We start from the raw sequence: 19980 nt of genomic DNA, 5'->3' as shown, positions 1-19980 counted from the left end.
ATGATAAAACGCAGCCCAGGACAGTCTCATGGAGTTAGACCAGGTCACACTCAAGTAGCAACATAGCAATTTGTCTCTTCATAGTAGTAATTACTTGCTAAAAAAAATAAAAAATTTGAGGTGTTTTTTGTAAAACTTACTATGGCAGGCTAGAAGAAGAATGTGGGTATTTACCATTTTCCCTTTGCTGCTATTAATGATTTATTATTCTGGACTACCATGGCAACCACAGTCACATGGCACATGATGCAGTGAGCAGAGAGGCTTTGGAATGCCCCTTTGACGTCTGTCTGCTCTGTGATATCCTCCTTCTCACCCCTCTGCCATCATATGACATGCTGAGAGCCTGTGCCTGGCAGCCATTTTTGTCTGCCAACCAGAGACATAAAAATGATGCATGCTTAAGAGGTACCTAACTTGCTATTTAAAGAAAAAAAGTTAATCTTCTATGAGGGATTGCTGCTTTAAAAGTGTAAGGAAAGTTCCTCTTTACTTGGGACTTCAATACTGGGAATGAGCTAAAGGGGTTTTCCGTCTGCAATAAATATTTTGATTTGTACGCGCAATCTTACAAAATACATTTCTTATCCTTCTTATCCCTTCTGTGTTTTCCCCCAGTGACCCAGGCAGGACAATGGAAACAAACAACTCTGCTTAAACCCAGAACTACTGGTGTTGCACATGACAATGCTCCAAAAAGCATTAATAGTTACCAGTATCTGTATGATGCAAAATTGGACACCCCCCCCCCCCCCATCCAAAAAAAAAGGTTAGTAAAATGTGCAAAAATATGTGTTTTTGAAGTCATGAAAGTTATACCCCATTCATATTGCACCAAAATCCCGGGTTTTTGCCGGGGCGAGCTCAACCCGGGATTTATCGAGGGGTAATTCCCGGATCGGACCCGGGTTGCCTGCACTATGAATGGTGCAACCCGGGTTTTTCAACCCGGGTTGCACAGAAAACAAGCTGATTGGCTGTCTGCCTGTCTCTGATGTCATCGGTGGGAGCCCGTGGAAGAAAAAAAAAACAGTCACCATTCAATGACATCACCATTTTTCAGCCAATGAAAACTGCTCTGGTGATGACTCCCACAAATTGCCAGGGCACAGACTTGTGCAGTATGAATGGGGTCAACCTGGGAAATTCCCGGGTCCGAGGTGCAGTATGAATGGTGTTTCTGAGCTGGGACGCTCCGAGCCCCGGCAAAAACCCGGCTTGAAAAATCCGGGATATTGCCGGGGCGGCAGTATGAAAGCGGTATTAAATTGAACTTTGCTTCATATAGATGGACGTTTCATATGGTCTTCTTTGCGCTGTGTCCTTTTATTTCCTCAAGGTCCTGTGGAGAAGAAGTTGACTATACACAAGCACACACTGCACTGTGAGCCCCAAGATATCCAACCACTGTGCATTGTGTCAAATATCAAACTGACACATGGTTATGTTTAGCAACCAAACAGCTTTTCAAGACCTCTGAGCATGGTGCAGAAGGATATAGGGGACGTATGGTGCCAAAGTGTAAGTATATGTCATCCACATCATGTGCCCACTCACTGATCGATTAAACAGGGGGGAAAAGTTTTTGGACAAAGAAACTGTTTTGGGAAAGTTACAGCACTAGAGGGACCAATCACTCCCTGTGAGCACCCCAGTGCACCAAGTGGTTACATCTTGGTTCTAGCGTGCCCACTGCAAAGTCCAAGGTGTTAATACTGCATCAACAACTTTTGGGACTTATCACTGCTTGGCCATATGACATGTTGGGTGATACAGTAGCCGTAGTATTATAAAGTTTCTATGGCCAAAATACCCATTCTAGGCCTCATGTAGAGTTGGGACACAAGTATTTTTATTATTATTATTATCATCATCATTTATGTGTTGTGCGCCACAGGGTTTTCGCAGCGCCTTACATAATACGAACAGTAGACCATACAGGGTAAAACATCACAGAACAATAAACACTAAGTACCAATGCTTCGAAAACTCCGGGCAGACATATGGAGTGAGGGCGGAGCAGAAGAGTCGGTATGAAGACAGGAGGGGAGAGGGGCCCTGCTCATACGAGCTTACATCCTAAGAGAGGGTGGACAAAACAGGCACGAAGGGAGGCAATGATGCAATGGAGAAAAAGGGACCAGGGGAGAGGAGGGAGAACAAGCAGAGTGGATGAGGGGTTAAGTGGATGGTTGGTAGGCTTTCAGGAACAGGTGAGTTTTGAGTGCCTGTTTGAAGGAGCACAGATTGGGAGCGAGACGGATGGAGCGAGGGAGGTCATTCCAGTGCAGGGGGGCAGCTCGGGAGAAGTCTTGAACTCGGGAGTGGGAAGAGGTAATGAGAGTGGAGGAGAGGCGATGGTCGTTTGCCGAGCGCAGGGAGAGAGCGGGAGTATGAATGGTAAGGAGGTTAGAGATGTAGGAAGCAGTAGACTGGGAGAGAGCTTTGTAAGTTGTAGCAAGGAGTTTAAAGAGGATTCTGTAAGGGAAAGGGAGCCAGTGTAAGGCCTGGTAGAGAGGGGAGGCAGAGGAGGAGCGACGTGAGAAAAAGATAAGTCTGGCAGCTGCATACAGTACAGATCGGAGCGGGGCGAGATGGGAGAGATGGAGGCCAGTGAGAAGGAGGTTGCAGTAGTCCAGGCGGGAGATGATGAGTGCATGGATGATGGTTTTGGTGGCGTCTTGTGAGAGGAAGGGTCGGATGCGGGCGATGTTGCGCAGTTGGAAGCGACAGGCTTGAGCAAGGAATTGGGCGTGGGGGGCAAAAGAGAGAGAGGAGTCAAGGGTGACACCCAGGCAACGGAGTTGGGTGACAGATGAGATGGTAGTGTTGTTAACAACGATTGAGAGGTTGTGGTGAGAGGGGAGTCTGGAAGGAGGAAAGACTAGGAGTTCCATTTTGGAGATGTTAATTTTGAGAAAGCGTGAGGACATCCAGGAGGAGATGGCAGAGAGGCAGTCAGATACACGAGAGAGGAGGGTGGACGAGAGATCAGGAGAGGAGATGTAGAGTTGAATGTCGTCAGCATAAAGGTGATACTGAAGACCAAAGGAGGAGATGAGCGCACCAAGGGAGGAAGTGTAGAGCGAAAAGAGAAGGGGGCCGAGAACAGAGCCCTGGGGGACTCCTACTTGGAGGGGCGTGGGGGCGGTGGAAGAGCCGGACGTGGAGACAGAGAAGGTGCGGTTTGCAAGGTAAGAGCAGAACCAAGCATGGACAGAACCAGAGAGCCCTAGAGAGAGAAGAGTTTGCAGAAGGAGGGGGTGGTCCACGGTGTCAAAGGCTGCGGAGATGTCGAGGAGGATAAGTAAGGAGAAATGACCCCTGGATTTGGCTGATAGGAGGTCATTGGTGACTTTAGCCAGGGCAGTTTCGGTGGAGTGGAGGGGGCGGTAACCAGATTGGAGAGGGTCGAGGAGGGAATTGTCCGAGAGGTATCTGGTGAGACGACAGCAGACTAACCGCTCAAGAAGTTTGGAGGCATAGGGGAGAAGAGAGATAGGACGATAATTGGCGATGGAGGTGGGGTCGAGGTTGGGTTTTTTGAGGATAGGAGAGATGAGAGCGTGTTTGAATGAGGAGGGTATAACACCAGGTGTCCCCCAGCCCAGTCTGCCCCATGTGTGAGATGCATCTAACAGCATACTACATAGAATGTGTCTTCTTTTTGGGCACAGTTGACACCTGTGTTTTAGATTCAACTCTACATAAAGCCCTCTATCTTCATTAGGGTTATTACATGTGTCACTGGAGGGGTCTGACATTTGTGCAGACATGCCAACCCCAGCCAAGTAACAGTGTGATCCTAATCTGTTCCCACTTTCCCAACTGATTTTCCAATCACAATTAACTGGACTGAATTAATTTGTGCCCAGGTTACTGTATATGGAAAATAAGTGGGAAAATCAGAATACTGCCACTCTGTGCGACCTATTATGGGAATACTCAGAGAAGAACAAGTAAATACAGCAGACTATGCAGATTGGAGGGTATTAGACGGGCGGTAGGTTATGGCACAGATGACATGAGCATTGCTTTCTCCCAGTATAATCAGACGATGAGGCTGGGAGACCAGTGGGGTCATGAGACCAGTGGAGGGTCATGGGGAGACCAGTGGAGGGTCATGGGGAGACCAGTGGAGGGTCATGAGACCAGGGGTCACGGGGTTACCTGCAGGGTCATGAGGAGACCAGTGGAGGGTCATGAGGAGACCAGTGGAGGGTCATGAGGAGACCAGTGGAGGGTCATGAGGAGACCAGTGGAGGGTCATGAGGAGACCAGTGGAGGGTCATGAGGAGACCAGGGGTCACGGGGTTACCTGCAGGGTCATGAGGAGACCAGTGGAGGGTCATGAGGAGACCAATGGGGTCACGGGGTGACCAGTGGTGGTCACGGGGTTACCTGCAGGGTCATGAGGAGACCAGTGGAGGGTCATGAGGAGACTAATGGGGTCACCAGTGGGGGTCACGGGGTTACCTGCAGGGTCATGGGGAGACCAGTGGGGGTCACGGGGTTACCTGCAGAGTCATGAGGAGACCAGTGGGGGTCATGGGGAGACCAGGGGTCACGGGGTTACCTGCAGGGTCATGGGGAGACCAGCGGGGGTCACAGGGTTACCTGCAGGGTGATCTCCAGCGGTGGTTACACACTCACAGCCTCTCCCAGTTCTGCCAGCATGTCTTCCTTGGGCGGGGTCCCGACAGGGGAGGGGGTGGAGTCTAACAAATGCAGGGGGCGGGGCCACAAGTAGGACGGGGTTATCAACCGGATTTGATCAGTAAAGAGGCGGAGTTATCTGTATGCATGGCAGCGGGACGAACCAATTAGACTTGTGGACGCTGAGAGAGGGGCGTGTGCCTGCACTGGGCATCAGTTGGAGGCGTGAATATTATTATTAGTATTTATGTAGTGGGCGGGGTCTATACATACGGGTTCGGCTTACCTCATTACTCATTTGTGTCAGTTCCGATAGGTGGAGTGTTGAGCGTCTGTGGGCGGGGCATAGCTTGGATTGTCTCAGTACAATAGAGGCTGTTAGATAGGCGGAGTTACGGATTTACAGGCGGGGTTATGGCGCTGTGGGCGGAGCATGGGTCGGAGTTGCTCTGTGTATTCGGACGGTCAGTCAGCACTGTGGGCGGGGTTATGTAGATGGGCGTGGCTGGCCGGGTCTCGGTGCTGTTCGGTGGGTGCTCGGTCAGTGTGGGCGGGGAGCAGACACGGCTGGGGCGGCTGTGTGTCCCGTAGCTCCAGGTTGTGTGCTGGGCAGGAGGAGGGGGCTGCGCAGGTTTCCGGGTCGCTGTAGTTGTTCCGGGTGTCGGGGGCCTGGCTGTGTGAGAGCCGGGCTGTGCTCCCGGAGGAGGAAGGACAGAGATGAGAGCTGGACACAGCCGGTGAGGAGAACATGCTGCCCGGGGACAGTGATCATAGTGAGTGGTGTCTACTGCCTGCCGGGGGTCTGCTCTGTGCTGGGGGCTCCAGTGTGTACTGCTCGGGGGTCTGTGCTGGGGGCTTCCTGTCCGTAGGCTCCAGTGTGTACTGCCGGGGGTCTGTGCTGGGGGCTCCAGTGTGTACTGCTCGGGGGTCTGTGCTGGGGGCTTCCTGTCCGTAGGCTCCAGTGTGTACTGCTCGGGGGTCTGTGCTGGGGGCTTCCTGTCCGTAGGCTCCAGTGTGTACTGCCGGGGGTCTGTGCTGGGGGCTCCAGTGTGTACTGCCGGGGGTCTGTTCGTAGGCTCCAGTGTGTACTGCCGGGGGTCTGTGCTGGGGGCTCCAGTGTGTACTGCCGGGGGTCTGTGCTGGGGGCTCCAGTGTGTACTGCCGGGGGTCTGTGCTGGGGGCTCCAGTGTGTACTGCTCGGGGGTCTGTGCTGGGGGCTCCAGTGTGTACTGCCGGGGGTCTGTGCTGGGGGCTCCAGTGTGTACTGCCGGGGGTCTGAGCTGGGGGCTCCAGTGTGTACTGCCGGGGGTCTGTGCTGGGGGCTCCAGTGTGTACTGCCGGGGGTCTGTGCTGGGGGCTCCAGTGTGTACTGCCGGGGGTCTGTGCTGGGGGCTCCAGTGTGTACTGCCGGGGGTCTGTGCTGGGGGCTCCAGTGTGTACTGCCGGGGGTCTGTGCTGGGGGCTCCAGTGTGTACTGCCGGGGGTCTGTGCTGGGGGCTCCAGTGTGTACTGCCGGGGGTCTGTGCTGGGGGCTCCAGTGTGTACTGCTCGGGGGTCTGTGCTGGGGGCTCCAGTGTGTACTGCCGGGGGTCTGTGCTGGGGGCTCCAGTGTGTACTGCTCGGGGGTCTGTGCTGGGGGCTCCAGTGTGTACTGCCGGGGGTCTGTGCTGGGGGCTCCAGTGTGTACTGCTCGGGGGTCTGTGCTGGGGGCTCCAGTGTGTACTGCCGGGGGTCTGTGCTGGGGGCTCCAGTGTGTACTGCCGGGGGTCTGTGCTGGGGGCTCCAGTGTGTACTGCCGGGGGTCTGTGCTGGGGGCTCCAGTGTGTACTGCCGGGGGTCTGTGCTGGGGGCTTCCTGTCCGTAGGCTCCAGTGTGTACTGCTCGGGGGTCTGTGCTGGGGGCTCCAGTGTGTACTGCCGGGGGTCTGTGCTGGGGGCTCCAGTGTGTACTGCTCGGGGGTCTGTGCTGGGGGCTCCAGTGTGTACTGCCGGGGGTCTGTGCTGGGGGCTCCAGTGTGTACTGCTCGGGGGTCTGTGCTGGGGGCTCCAGTGTGTACTGCCGGGGGTCTGTGCTGGGGGCTCCAGTGTGTACTGCTCGGGGGTCTGTGCTGGGGGCTCCAGTGTGTACTGCTCGGGGGTCTGTGCTGGGGGCTCCAGTGTGTACTGCCGGGGGTCTGTGCTGGGGGCTCCAGTGTGTACTGCCGGGGGTCTGTGCTGGGGGCTCCAGTGTGTACTGCCGGGGGTCTGTGCTGGGGGCTCCAGTGTGTACTGCCGGGGGTCTGTGCTGGGGGCTTCCTGTCCGTAGGCTCCAGTGTGTACTGCTCGGGGGTCTGTGCTGGGGGCTTCCTGTCCATAGGCTGTCACCAGGCGTATGGCAGTCATTGTCTGCCGGTGTTTTCTGTAGCTACTGTGATGCTGTGTGCCCCCTTGGCGCCCCCCCCCCCGTGTCACCGGAGAGGTCTGCGCTGTGTGCCCCCCCGGGTCATCGGAGAGGTCTGCGCTGTGTGCCCCCCCGTGTCACCGGAGAGGTCTGCGCTGTGTGCCCCCCCGTGTCACCGGAGAGGTCTGCGCTGTGTGCCCCCCCGTGTCACCGGAGAGGTCTGTGCTGTGTGCCCCCCCGTGTCACCGGAGAGGTCTGCGCTGTGTGCCCCCCCGTGTCACCGGAGAGGTCTGCGCTGTGTGCCCCCCCCGTGTCACCGGAGAGGTCTGCGCTGTGTGCCCCCCCCCCCCGTGTCACCGGAGAGGTCTGCGCTGTGTGCCCCCCCGTGTCACCGGAGAGGTCTGCGCTGTGTGCCCCCCCCGTGTCACCGGAGAGGTCTGCGCTGTGTGCCCCCCCCGTGTCACCGGAGAGGTCTGCGCTGTGTGCCCCCCCCGTGTCACCGGAGATGTCTGCGCTGTGTGCCCCCCCCGTGTCACCGGAGAGGTCTGCGCTGTGTGCCCCCCCCCCCCCCGTGTCACCGGAGAGGTCTGCGCTGTGTGCCCCCCCCCCCGTGTCACCGGAGAGGTCTGCGCTGTGTGCCCCCCCCCCCCCCGTGTCACCGGAGAGGTCTGCGCTGTGTGCCCCCCCCCCCCCCGTGTCACCGGAGAGGTCTGAGCTGTGTGCCCCCCCCGTGTCACCGGAGAGGTCTGCACTGTGCGCCCCCCCCCGTGTCACCGGAGAGGTCTGCGCTGTGCGCCCCCCTGTGTCACCGGAGGGGTCTGCGCTGTGCGCCCCCCTGTGTCACCGGAGGGGTCTGCGCTGTGCGCCCCCCTGTGTCACCGGAGGGGTCTGCGCTGTGCGCCCCCCTGTGTGTCACCGGTGGGGTCTGTGCTGTGTGTCACCGGTGGGGTCTGCACTGTGTGCCCCCCCCCCCCCCCCCCCCCCCGTGTGTCACCGAAGGGGTCTGCACTGTATGCCCCTGTTGCCGTGTGTCACTGGGGGGGGGGGGGGGTCTGTGCTGCTCCCATGTGACACTGGAGAGAGGGGTCTGTGCTGTATGCTCCTCTGTGACAATGGAAGCGACGGGTTCACACTTTATACCCCTGTGTGACACTGGATGGAAATCTGCACTGTGTACCCCCGTGTCACACTGGAGGGGTCAGCGCTGCTTGTCAGTGTGATGCTGGATCATCATATCTGTGTTGAGTGGGACCATATGCTAATGTTTCGCTAGCTGCTGTTTGCCCTGTGTAATGTAATATGATCTGAATGTTTTCCTTGTGGCCTTTATCAAGTGTTGGTTTGTCTGAGAGTTTGTCACTATATCATGTGGTTTAGTTCCACTTGTTCTGTATTAATGGGCTCTTTGAATATGTGATTATGCCACATGATCTATAGTGCTGTATACATCACTGAATCTATATCTGCATGCTCTTAATGTTTATGCTACGTTATTGCTTCACATGATCTTTACTTTCTTATATTTGCGTAACTGAACTGTGCATCTTATGAAGTCAGTTATATTATGTCTGTATGGGACTATCGGAATGGGTTCATTGTTATGCTATGTTGCTTCTTGTTGTTACTCTTCATCTTCATGTTGGGATTACTATTATGAGTTTGGATAACTTTTTAAACTTCTTAAACTGAAAGCTATGGGAAATTGAACTTTTCAATTATCTGCCTGCATTTTTTGTTTGTTTAAGTCGCCTAACAAACATCTTTGTTCTAAATGACAAAGAATGAAACTGTCTTATTACATTTAACGTCGTCTTTCTTACAAAGAGTTTTTGAGCAAGTTACTTTGTGTAAATAGACTTCCACAGATCTGTCCTCAAAAAGTTCAGATTCGTGTCAGTTTAGTATTCTTTCCAAATGGAAAACTTTCTTGTTTAGCAGAATATGAAGACAAAATCCTGCAATGGTTATTTGAAGCCCTCTAATTAGGTGCCCTCAGATATTGTAATAACGTGTACCCATCTGCAGACAAAAACTGTATTAGTCCCACCCAAAAGAAAATAATATATTGGCCTACCAGGTATGGCCTGTGTATGCAGCGAGATAGGCTTTGTTTTGTGTGAGATAGGCTTTGTGTTGTGTTGTTGGGGCAACACGGTGGCTTAGTGGTTAGCACTTCTGCCTTACAGCACTGGGGCCATGAGTTCGATTCCCAACCATGGTCATATCTGTGAGGAGTTTGTATGTTCTCCCCGTGTTTGCGTGGGTTTCCTCCGGGTGCTCCTGTTTCCTCCCACACTCCAAAAACATACTGGTAGGTTAATTGGCTGCTAACAAAATTGACCATAGTGTGTGTGTGTGTGTGTGTGTGTGTGTGTGTTAGGGAATTTAGACTGTAAGCCCCAATGGGGCAGGGACTGATGTGAGTGAGTTCTCTGTACAGCGCTGCGGAATTAGTGGCGCTATATAAATAATTGGTGATGATGATGATATCCTGTTGTAGGATCCGTGTGACCTGAGCAGACGCTCTGTCTGTACAACACTTTTACCATTTGGCCTGTCCTAGACACATGTATACATTTTAAGAGAACCAGATACTTCTCATGTCCCCTAATCTGCTCCGTGATATTGAAACTAGAAAACATTTACCTGCTTCTCCACTTTGGTCTGCTGTACACATCATTAAGTAGGGGATTTTCAAAGGCTGCAGGTATGTTGCTGGTGCTGAAATGCCACATTTTAACTATAAAGGCAATAAAGTTTGCAGATCTAGGTGGTACGAACTTAGCTTTTAAAGAATTTGAAAACTTAGCCTTCTCATCGAGTCACCTGGTTAGTTATGATGACATCTTGCAGTTCAGCCATAAATAACATTTTTGCTGGTAGCATAATAAAATTTCTTTGAGCTTTTGTTGCTGAAAGGAGATGGCTTGTCAAACCCTGCAGGGCTCCCATGCAAATCACCTCTGCTTGTGGTCATGTAGCAAATGAAATTCTAGTTCTGCATAAATTCAATATACAATTGCTGTCTATCCGTATCAGCCTGTCTTTACAGAAACTATATAGATAATGAAGCTTCAAAATAGAAAGATAGCGGACAAAAACCAGGTAGAGCATAACATTTTGAGTGTTGAGATGCAGTGACTATATATTATGTTTATTTTACATATTTATTAACGCACAGTAAAATATCTAATCGTCATCTATTTATTTATGCAGCGCCACTAATTCTGAGGCGATGTACCGTTTAATCACTTCTGTTAAAAAAAAAAAATACTTGGGCAGTATGGTGGCTTAGTGGTTAGCACTTCTGCCTTACAGCGCTGGGGTCATGCGTTCAATTCCCGACCATGGCCTTGTTTGTGTGGACTGATGTGAGTGAGTTCTCTGTACAGCGCTGCGGAATTAGTGGCGCTATATAAATAGTAATAATAATAAAAAGACTATATGCACAGCCTGATTTTTGCCTTTGGTTGTCAAAAGGTTACATAGTATACATACAGTAAGGGTGACATCAAGTTTGAGTTTTCCTGGTGTTAGACAACTGGTGGTTATGGAACTACAAGTTCCAGCTTGTCACTGGCAGGGCATGATGGCACTTGTGGCTTTCTAGGTGTCCTGGAACTACAAGTTGCCAAACTCCTATCTGTGTGTTCAGGTGGCTGTTGATGTTGTCTAACCACATTAGAGAGCAATAAGAAGACAATTCGCACCTATAGGTCTAACTTTAGATAGTTGGAAAATCTCAACTTGTCAATCCATTACACTCTCTGGTTGATGACTGTGCAATTTGCCTGGATGCATCCAGGGTGTGTGAGCTGTGTGCAGACTCCATTTTTGGTCTAATCATCCACACAATGGCAGCTGTTGGAAACTTCTCCCTCTGATTATTGGACTAAGTGGAAACACTTTTATTTTTTTATTTTTTTTTAAGTGTGTGGAAGTTGCTGATGGACCAAACCTGTTACAACGCACTATCACTTTTCACTTTAAAATGTTGTATCCATCTAGAATTCTGATCTCTAGTATTATTGCTATAAGAGTTGTGCAGTACGAGTGGTTCACAGGTGGACTGCATGTTACGTTTGCAGAGAAGCATATCATCATCCTCATCATCACCATTTATTTATATAGCGCCACTGATTCCGCAGCGCTGTACAGAGAACTCGCATCAGTCCCTGCCCCATTGGAGCTTACAGTCTAAATTCCCTAACATACACACACAGATGGAGACTAGGGTCAATTAACCTACCAGTATGTTTTTGGAATGTGGGAGGAAACTGGAGCACCAGTAGGTAACCCACGCAAACACGGGGAGAACATACAAACTCCTCACAGATAAGGCCATGGTCGGGATTTGAACTCATGACCCCAGTGCTGTGAGGCAGAAGTGCTAACCACTAGGCCACCGTGCTGCCCATATAATGACATTGAGCTTATAACTCCAGCATGAAGTGTGCATTCAGCACAAACAGTAGGTTGCACAGAGGTGATGTAGTCAGTCCTATTTAGTAGCCACAAGGATCTTTTGCCAGCATTCGTGTTGTAGACTCATTGTTGTGAGGTTTGTCCAATATTAGACTACCCTATAAATACATAGTCCAGGGAACAACTGCTACTCTGTTTGGCATCTTAAAGCGACCAAAAAATGGGCATTATTTTGGTTATAAGGGCCAGAGGTAACCCAATTTAGGGCTTTAGCCCATCACTGCACTATATTTTTTAAATGTGCAACTATGGTTTGCAACACTGGGGTATTTGGTTTAATTCCATTCAGGTTGCTACCTCTGTGCTTTTTTTGTTTTTGTTTGTTTTTTTCCCCCTGCGTTCATGGGCGTCTCTTTCTATGGTACAAATATCACACTAGCAGTTTATTTTGCTTCAGACTAAATTGTCCTTAGAGTGTGTGTATTTGAGTACCTGTGGTAAGGAAATTAGATTGTAAGCTCCAAGGGTGGGCACTGGTGTGAATAAATAAACATTATCTGACCTGTAAAGTGCTGCACATTGTACCATAACATAATGATACTATAATTAGGTTAGACATGTAGTTATGTTGTAAAGGTCACAAAAAGTATATATTTAGGGGGAGGGGATGACATGGACTTTCTGGGAGAGAACGCTGGGATTTGTAGTTCCAGCTGAAGAGGCACAAGTTAGTTTATGTTCCTGTCTAGTACCCTCTGTATGCAAATCAGTGGGAGGAGATCTGTTGGGCAAAAGTTCTGATTTTAACACGTTCATCTGTTTGGACACATGGCTGGTGTTTGTAATATTTCAGTATAGTTTTATGTGGGGGTGATGTGAGTATTTCACATATATATGATTGTGTCATTTTTGGGCATGTGTCTGTGCGGTCTATCTAGTCCTGCTTGTGAGTACAAGCAGCACTGGATATACCGCAAGCAGGGCCAGTAATATTGCAGCCATCTTCAGTTTAGACAAGCTTGGCATCAGGTGACCCTCCACCTCTTATGCAACTACAACTCCCAGCACTCCCTGCAATATATTGGCACAAATTGGGTGTTGCTTCAGCGTTATGATGATTGGTCTCTATATTGCATTGCCCCTTAGTGAGTAGCATCAAAAAGTCAATAACGCATGTTATAAGATTTCCACTGTTGTAATAATGACATAACAGGAATTCAGATTCTTAGTGCATATAGAGTAACAGAAGTGTCAGAACTAAGATCATGTGAATGTCTTTCTGCATTTTTTTTTTCTTTCAAAAGAAAGTGATTAATGGATTGAGCAAACATAACTTAGGTGTCCTTGGTTATCTACCTCATCCTCACTTGTGGTTTTATCAACAAGGCATTTGTATGTTGTTGTGTTTTGTTAAACGTGATCATGTCTAGATAAGACATCCCGAGTGGGACTTTCTAATGACCTGCAGAAAGGAATATGACTAAGATTAAACGGTTAGGGCTTAAGGGTCAAAGGTATGAAGTCAGTAGGCTCCAGGGATGTAAATCCAGCCTTGGTAGTTTTCATGTACAATGAATACATGGATTGTTAACAGAAGAGCTGTCTAGTGCAGTGTTGGCTAACCTGTGACACTCCAGGTGTTGTGAAACTACAAGCCCCAGCATGCTTTGCCAGTAGATAACTAGCTGATAGCTGGCAGAGCATGCTGAGACTTGTAGTTTCACAACACCTGGAGTGTCACAGGTTAGCCAACACTGATTCTAGTGCATTTCACTTATTAATAATAGTTTATTCTCCGGGTAAGGACCCTCTGCCAGAAGTTGGGAACCAGCAGTTTTATAATGAACAATTTTCAAATTATGCAAAATGTTTTGGGGGGTTTGGTGATACATGTTGGCCGGTAACATAGCGTTATACCAAACAATGTCCAGTATCTTGATTACCCTAAATATCATCATGCATCAGCCTGTGATCCCATCACACAACCTATGCCAGCCTGTGCCCAGTGTCATGTATGCCAGCTGTGCCTCCATCGGCTCCGTCTGATCAGGCTCCCCTCTCCAGGCATCTTACATTCCCGGTGGTAAGAGCTCCCAGGCACTGTGTTATAACATATTGTGCTATTACTATAAACAGCACCGTAGCATAAAGAAACCCTGTCTTTCTCAGTCAGTTTCCAGAGCAGATTAGGCCGCCAGGATTTACTCTCCCTTGTTCTCCTGATAGAGAACAAGGGAGCACTGTGGCTCAGTGGTTAGCACTTCTGCCTCACAGCACTGTGGTCATGATTTCAATTCCCGACTATGGTCTTATCTGTGTGGAGTTTGTATGTTCTCCCTGTGTTTGCCTGGGTTTCCTCCGGGTGCTCCGTTTTCCTCCCACACTCCAAAAACATACTGGTAGGTTAATTGGCTGCAAACAAATTAACCCTAGTCTGTGTGTGTGTATGTTATGTGTGTATGTTAGGGAATTTAGACTGTAAGCTCCATTGGGGGCAAGGACTGATGTGAGTGAGTTCTCTGTACAGCGCTGCGGAAATAGTGGCGCTATATAAATAAATGGTGATGATAGATCACGAGTGCATTGCCTTTACTGTAACTAAATGTCATTGAAGTCTATTACTCTTTCAGACTCGATGAGAAGTACAGTTTAATACTGTTTCAGAGTTAACAAAGTGAATCCAAAGAAATAAAGCTAACTGTATACAACTTAAAGGGTTTCTCTAACGTCAAACAACCATTGACCCAAATTAGATCCTCTACCCCTTAATAAATGCCATGTGGGAGTATCGTTATTGTGACCCATATCTGTGGATCCCCGCAATCCTTGTTTGTGTCCGCAGCCCAGGAGAGTTATGATGGGATGACTGTTATTCCGTGTTGGAGAGTGCAGAAGGAATCTGCCCATTGTTGAAGGGAAACCAGTAACAAGTGACATATTATTTCCATGTTCTCTGAGATGTAACTTGTTTTGACAATTTATCCTGGGTTGTTAGTACCAATGCTCATTCTATTATTTAAGGTAACTTGTGGGAAGGTGTTCTACGAGGGTAACTCCACCCAAAACTGAAAATTCACTGTTCTAGCCAGTGTGACGGGGACCCCGATGTGTGCCACGGTCTATCAGTGCTCTCCTAGAGGCTGTAAAGCAATTGGGTGATTTCAGCGCTTATTTAGTTTTTTTGTTGGTTGTCTAAACTCAGACACAAATTATACAAACAGCTTTTTCTTTCTTATTTATTCGATTACCTTTGTCTGTATGTATTACCCAGTACTGTTTTATTACTGTTTGTTCCCAATTGTAAAGCGCTACGGAATTTGCTGGCGCTATATAAATAAATGATTGTGTAAAGAGCTATTCAAGATTTCAGTACATCCCAATATATTTGAAAACCTGTTCTCCAGAAAGTTTTGAATCCCAGAAAAAATCAATCTATTATTGCTATTCTGCTACTTATTTCCATATATTTAGACATGATCAGAAAGCTACTATGAGGAGCTCTGCTAAACGATCTAATAGGGAACGCCAGGGATAGTGTGGAGGAAGACAGGGTCATATTTTAAATATGTTCTAATATATTTTAGACCTGGGCATTGTTCTGGATACTAGATTTCCCCGGTGTGTGTAAATCTATATATAATGTATAATATAAGTGTGTAATTTAGCCAGCCGTAAGCCTAAGGGCTAGTTTACTAAGTGGCGGGTTTGAAAAAGTGGGGATGTTGCCTATAGCAATCAATCAGATTCTAGCTGTCATTTTTTAGAAAGTACTAAATAAATGAAAGCTAGAATCTGATTGGTTGCTATAGGCAACATCCCCACTTTTTCAAACCCGCAGCTTAGTAAATCGAGCCCTAAGTGTGTTGCTGGAATTTTTCCATCCCGGTCTTTAAAACTTTTGCAAGGAGAGGTGACTACTGCAGGGGCTACAGTATAGTTTTTCTCAGTAAATAGAGAATGTAAACGTTCTTGTTCTTACAATAGGAAGGAATGCGGTATTTACTTGTGCCAAATATTGAGGAAAGGCATCTAAAGGCATGTAACTTGGTTTATGAAGGCCATGGGTGAATGGTGAATCATCCAGACCTTGTCACACTTTGCTGCATTTGATTAATGGCTGCTTGGCTCTCGCTGCATTGGTCTAAACACAGGCTGCACGCGCTCAATGCGATTTATAACCAGGCAGAGCAGGAGAGGCGGATCTCGCTGGCAGAATAAGGTGACTGCTTTATGACACAGAGCCCAAGCTGCACTTGTATTATTAATGTATTTATTGTTCTGGGTAATCTTCTGAAGACAACGTTCACAACGGTCCTTTACCAGCCAGCTCCAGGTGCTATCGATGCCTTTTATCTGTTCAATGGCAAAAATATATTTCTTCGGTTTACCTCATTGCTCTAATTGTCTAATAAATGGTAAACGACTTGTGGTTTGATGTCAAATCATACTTGGTTACTTGTAAATAATCATTTCAGAAAGAATGTGCAAGCGACATCTAAGCATTACAGAAGGGGGCGTGTCCTGGTCCACCAAAGGGGAGTGTCTAGCTCCACCCATGGGTGTATTAAATGCTGCGCAGATGCGTGCGCAGTATGGGTGGCACACCGCCAGGGCTTGTATGGTGTAGCAGGGCTGAAGGGAAAAGGTATGCACGGCCGGGGATAAAACAAGAGGTTTTTTTAATCTGTGTCCTATTTACTATCATTTAAATGCCCCCTCCCTCCTCTCTTGATGGTAGTTAGTGGTGTCTCTGCAGTAACAGGAATAAGACTGCTAATGTAGAGAGCTATTGCAGAAGCGTAGCTGCTCACCATGCTTCCGTCCAGTAAAAACACAGGTTCATATAGAAACCACGTAGCTTAGGTCTGTAGCCGCAGCCGTGGTTGCAAGTTATGAAACTACTTTGTGGGGGGGTTTTTTGTTTGTTGTTTTTCTATAGGGAACTGTAAGAGGCTTGTGAGTCCCTCTTCATAGTAGACTTGTGGGCAGCAGAAAGCAGCCTGTGGAGCCTCCAATAATACAACACTCTGTCTTGTGTGATCGTTTTATTTTCTGGGTACAGCACCCTCTGATTGTTGGGTCGTCATCATCATCATCTATTTATTTAGCGCCACTAATTCAGCCCACAAATGGCTGCCTTTACTGTGTCCAGGCTAGGTCCAATCCCCTCAAAAATGAAGTGTTTTAACATCTCTGGTTACCTGTAAGAAGATACACGGAGTTGTTCATTTTACTTATGGTTTTAATTCAGGCTGCCATTGATGTACAACTTGCTCAGTGCCATGAAATTTCCATGGTAACCACCACAGTCACATGACATATGATAGAGAGAGGCTTTGGAAGGTCACATCAAAACTCAGCCAACCCCTCTCATATTCTCTGCCATCATGTGACCATTGATGAGATTGCTGACTGACTGGCTCGGAAGAGACACACTTTTCTTCTTTTTTTTTTTTTGCTATATAAATCTGCCACAAAGATGGATTTTGCAGTGGGAACACTATTCCCAATATAATGGCATTATTTCCACCCATCTCATTGCCACATCAGCCCTGTGCCTAAATAACTGAATTATAGGGGGAACCTCCTGTAAAAATGATTTTTCTCTTCACGTTAAAGTGGTACAAAGCCTGCAATTCTATGTGTACATCTGTAAAGAACAAACTGTGTGTTATGTCATTGTTTGTTTTACCTGTGATAGTGAATTGCACATAGTGATGCAATGTTTTAAGGTGCTTTAAAGAGAATTTGTATGTTTGCCGTAGCTTTTCAATGGTTAAATTATTAAACAAGCCCGAGAGTGTGTGAAATTCACAATCCATACATATACTAGTCTGCCCTATGTCTGTGTCCTTTCTGTCTCCTATTCTGCATTCCTTAGTTTCCCCTCTGTCTGGCTTCCACCAACAGCGCGGGGTTATAGGAATCCCAAACGGCCAAGAAAACAATACTGTAATTTGTTCTCTGAGAGCAAGATATGTTTACAGAAAAAGAGGCCACGTTCTATGCAGAGAATATAGTGACTGGCAACAAGTTTTGAGAAATATAATATACTGTGTGAAGATCAGTGAGGGGTTGTGTTAATTAACAGCCTGTATTAAGTTTACATACTACTCTATATGCCAGTGTTGTTGCACTAAATGTAGTAAAGTTATGTACTGATTCGAAAGTAATTAAATTTTTATTCACCGCCTTCCCAGGGTTTAATATTTCCCCATTAAGAACATCCCCCAGTAAACGCATGTGGATAGAACAAGATGCGTTCTGAAATTCGGAGCACAACGTTGGCAGATGCCAGTAACACCAGTATTGGGTATCGTGACAATAGAAACAATGTTTTACTAGCATTAAGATTAACAGATACCGTTTATTATGACCCCACAGCCACTCACAATGTTACTCGTGTTTAGGAGTGTTGCAGTTTCCTGAATGTTGTCTGATCTGTTCAATGTGTTGTAACGCAAGTTACGCAGATTGAGATAAGTGGAGTGTGGGACAACATGAGTTAACCCCATGTCCGTACATTTGCAGTCTCTTGCTACATTGTTGCTGCTCTATATCACAAACTGTCATCGCACCAACTACCGTCCCTTTTCTATTGTACTTAAGGATCATCTTTTGGGGTTCTTAACCTTTTACCTGCTGAAACCAAGTTTAAAAGTGGCCACATGCTGTCCACTCAGCTTAAGTGACCAGGTCATCGTCTGGTTTGGCCGCACACATGGTAGCCAAATTCGATGAGATCAGGGTCTTGGGACCTGATTCATTAAGGATCTTAAATGAAGAGGATTCTTATTTCAGTCTCCTGGACAAAACCATGTTACAATGCAAGGGGTGCAAATGAGTGTTCTGTTTTGCACATAAGTTAAATACTGACTGTTTTTTCATGTAGCACACAAATACTTGATAGCTTATTTGTACACTGACATTTAAAGTTGATATTTGTGTGCTACATGAAAAAACAGTCAGTATTTAACTTATGTGCAAAACAGAATACTAATTTGCACCCATTACATTGTAACATGGTTTTGTCCAGGAGACTGAAATAAGAAGTTTCTCAAGTTTAAGATCCTTAATGAATCAGGCCCCTGATTAGGAAATCGTGCACTTGTATTAAAGAAAATGAATGCATTAAATAGTTGGTTGTACACATAGAATTGCAGAAATAATTTTACACCTTTGAGGTTTAAATGGCAGTCACCTTCCTCTGGATCAACACATCTAGAAATTATAAAAGGTCGCACTTGATGAACTTGTCTTATTGGCTTTGACTAAAATAAGATTTGGAGATACTAAGCCCTGTATGTCTATACCCATAGTTTAGTTATTGTCCCATCTGAATACATGTGGTTGTACTGATTCTGGTGGGATAGGATGAGTGGTGTATTTATTTTTTCCATCTATAAACCTTACTGCAAAAATATTTGCGTGACCGTTTTAATTTTAATTATCTGGCTGCAATTTCTAAATTCCACAGGTTTGAGAAAGTGAAAGGCTCTTCCATCATTGCCAGATGCATTAGCTGCATGGGGAAGAGCCAGAGCTAGACTGAACACAATGAATTAAATTCTCTCCTATTCCCATTACGTCAAATGGATCTTTACTGGAGCCTGTCTGACCATTCACTGCAAGGAAATGTCCATTTATTGGCTGCATTTGTATAAAGATGTTCTTTAGTTAGATACCTGTAGCCAAAAAGCAGGTATTAGAGGTTTGTAACAGGGCATTACAGAATTATTAGGGGATCAGAGTGATGCTCAACGTTGCTGTATGGATACATGTTCCTCATTCAAGTAACAATAATAAGTAAATAAGTATTCTATGCACACAATGGGCCTGATTCATTAAGGCAGTAAAGCAAACAAAAGGAGTAACCTTTCACCTGGACTAAACCATGTCACAATGCAAGGGGTGCAAATTAGTTTATTATTTTGCACATAAGATAAATACTGGCTGTTTTTTCATGTAGCACACCAATACATGATAGATTTATTTGTAGACTGAAAGTTAAAGTTGATCTAGAACATGCCTTAGCCCAACTATAAGTCTGCCATCACGTTTGAAATTTGCCTCCCCCCTCCAATGCAACATGGTTTTGCCCAAGTGCAAAGTTACTCACTTTTTCTTGCTTTACTTTCCTTAATGAATCAGGCCCAGTGTGTGTCTAGTTTTGTATACCAAATGATCTGGAAGCCAGTGACATTAGTATTGTTGTTATCGTTGTTGATATGTAAGGTACCTCAGTGCTCTGTAGTGCTGGACAGCAGGGAAGACTGAGTATACATAAAATATTGGAACATAAAAGGTAGACAAGAAAAATGCAGACATTAAAAAAGGGCAGGGTGGGAGAGATCTTACGATCTAGTGGGAAAAGAGCAGAGACTAGAGGAGTGAAGATTGGGACAACAGGAAGTTTTTTGAAGACTAGAGTAGGGAATTCCATAAGTGGCTTAGCGGCATGGGAGAAGTCTTGTACGCAGGAGCGAGCAGTGGTTACCAGAGAAGAGGTATAGGTCGGAG

General features: G+C 47.1%; 2 protein-coding genes across 5 annotated transcripts in view; one reads left to right on the top strand and one right to left on the bottom strand.

Moving 5' to 3' along the window:
* KRIT1 (KRIT1 ankyrin repeat containing) overlaps positions 1-5024 on the bottom strand; it is a 29831-nt gene extending 24807 nt beyond the window's left edge. The window contains exon 1 of one of the 2 annotated variants that reach the window (XM_075211825.1): positions 4943-5024. The gene's annotated coding sequence lies outside the window, so the exon portion shown is untranslated. Of the gene's footprint in view, positions 1-4617; positions 4726-4942 lie in introns of those variants that run through there. The other variant, XM_075211824.1, reaches the window with a different exon arrangement.
* Positions 5025-5247: 223 nt separating this feature from the next.
* Positions 5248-19980, top strand: part of ANKIB1 (ankyrin repeat and IBR domain containing 1) — a 110618-nt gene continuing 95885 nt past the window's right edge. The window contains exon 1 of one of the 3 annotated variants that reach the window (XM_075211823.1): positions 5248-5393. The gene's annotated coding sequence lies outside the window, so the exon portion shown is untranslated. Of the gene's footprint in view, positions 5437-19980 lie in introns of all 3 variants that reach the window. The other 2 variants (XM_075211821.1, XM_075211822.1) reach the window with 2 other exon arrangements.

This window comes from Mixophyes fleayi, chromosome 5 (genome assembly GCF_038048845.1).
Source record: "Mixophyes fleayi isolate aMixFle1 chromosome 5, aMixFle1.hap1, whole genome shotgun sequence".
In the NCBI taxonomy this organism is placed as follows: Eukaryota; Metazoa; Chordata; class Amphibia; order Anura; family Limnodynastidae; genus Mixophyes; species Mixophyes fleayi.
Note: the sequence above shows the minus strand (reverse complement) of the source record. Positions and strands in the feature narration are given on the sequence as shown.